This window comes from Peromyscus maniculatus, chromosome 6 (genome assembly GCF_049852395.1).
Source record: "Peromyscus maniculatus bairdii isolate BWxNUB_F1_BW_parent chromosome 6, HU_Pman_BW_mat_3.1, whole genome shotgun sequence".
NCBI classification, from domain to species: domain Eukaryota; kingdom Metazoa; phylum Chordata; class Mammalia; order Rodentia; family Cricetidae; genus Peromyscus; species Peromyscus maniculatus.
The window spans coordinates 111,603,859-111,605,816 of NC_134857.1; the positions used below are offsets into that span (position 1 = coordinate 111,603,859).

General features: G+C 42.5%; 1 non-coding gene across 1 annotated transcript; it reads left to right on the forward strand.

Moving 5' to 3' along the window:
• Positions 1-507: 507 nt before the first annotated feature.
• Positions 508-614, forward strand: LOC121830586 (U6 spliceosomal RNA). Its single transcript, XR_006073803.1, has one exon. It is a non-coding gene; the product is annotated as a U6 spliceosomal RNA (small nuclear RNA).
• Positions 615-1,958: the final 1,344 nt, after the last annotated feature.

Here is a 1,958-nt window from a genome sequence, read left to right on the forward strand (position 1 = left end):
AAAATTTGAGAACCACACCAAGAATATATCATCCTCAGAATCTCACCGAATGAATTTATATCATTTGTAACTTTCAAAAAGGAATCTGAGCCCAGGAGGAAGGATTAAAGCGAGTGTTAACAATAAGAATGGCATTTGCAGTCAGGGGGAATTTGTTTTTTGACACATGGGTAACTCTAAACAAACATGAGCAAAATGCGATGACACACTGATGTGATGATGTAATGACGTGCAATTCTGCAGTTCCAAGTCGGTGTCATATTCAAGTACTAGGCAATGAAAGAAAGTATAACCATTCTAAGATACTTTTACTAACCCAGAAAGACAACTTGGTGATACAGCTAACACAATCCACACTATGAGCTTCTGTGGGACTGTGCCACTCAGATGGGTTCCCTATTCCACCCATCATAACTTTGAGTATGATTGGGAGGAGTTGAAGGGGGAGAGAGAGGGAGGAAATCATGTAAATATAATAAAAATCAATTAATTAAAATTAAAAACACCATGCTTGTGTTGGCAGCACATGTACTAAAATTGGAACAATGCAGAGAAGATCAGCATGGCCATTGCACAAGGATGACATGCAAACTTGCGAAGTGTTCCATAATTTGTTATCAATTAAGCAAGGCATATATGGGCTCACAGAGATTAAAGCAACAAGCTCAGGGCCTACACGGGAAAGCACCAGGTCCTCTGCAAATGTAGCTATTAGCTTAGTATTTTCATGGGACTCGTAACTGTGAGAATGAGTGGGTCTCTAATTCTTGTGCCTGCTCTTGAGAGTGTTTTCCTCCTGTGGGCTTCCATGTCCAACTTCAATATGATAGTTTTTGCTTCATATTATTACATTTTATTTTGTCATCTTTGGTGTCTATCTCTTAGATAATGAGAAAAAGAAAGGAAGTGGATCTGGAGGGGAGAGGAAGTGGAGAGAAACTGTGAAGGACAGAGGGAGGGGAAACTATAATCAGGTTATATTGTATGAGAAAATACATTTTCAATAAAAAAGAAAAAATAATAAACTACTGAGTTCATTTAATCTTGCTCCTATGTACATGTGTTTAGGGCTGAACACTAGGGATCGATTAACAGATGGGGGGGGCGGGGCTCATCTCTGGAAAAACAACCTGATTCTCCCTTTCTCGGCAGTCATTGATTGTCTGCAGCTCTTTATTTAGGGGTAAGCCTTTTGAAATTGTCCTCATTCACATGGGCATGTTGACTGGAATTGTCACTGTGTAGGTCTTGTTTAGACAACTCTGATGTTGTTGAGATTTCTCAAGGCAGCTTCGCTGTCATGTCTAGAAGACACCGACTTACAAGAGCTGTCCTGGTCCTCTGGCTCCTACAACCTTTCCATCTTCTCTTCTTGGACTTTCCCTGAACCCCAGGGGTAGGGATTGTGTTGTAGATGTATCAGTTGTGGTATTTTATGTTCTGTTTCCTCAGACAAGCAAAACAAAAGACGAAAGAGGGTGAGAATGGGTAGCGGTTTTTAATACAAGCATCTTTCAGGATGGAGTTCACTTTAAAAAGAAAATTCCCTTGATTGGCCTTAAGCTGGGTCCATTTCTCATTTAACAATAAAGAAATCACACGCGCAGGTTCCACTTTCATTTCTCCTTTCTCTGCCGCTGTCTTGTGAATGGGCTGTGATCCTGCTCTGTGGCCTGGTGTTGGTGATGGATAACTGTTCGCTGTGCAGCCGCTTTGACACACTTTACTGTGGTTAGCTGTGGTTATTTCAACGCCGTGTAGCAGAGCTGTCTCTAAAACCACCTCTTTATTCAGCCCTGAGGATGGATTGCCCGCGGATCGCCCATGGGAGGCCTTTTTAGGAGGCCCTTGGCACCAGCTGTGGCAGTCCTGGCTCCGGTTCTGAAGGGTGTTTGGTGCCAGATGAAATGATCCCATCGGGCTCTTTGATCTGATCCCACTTGGTCAGCTGGGAAGGC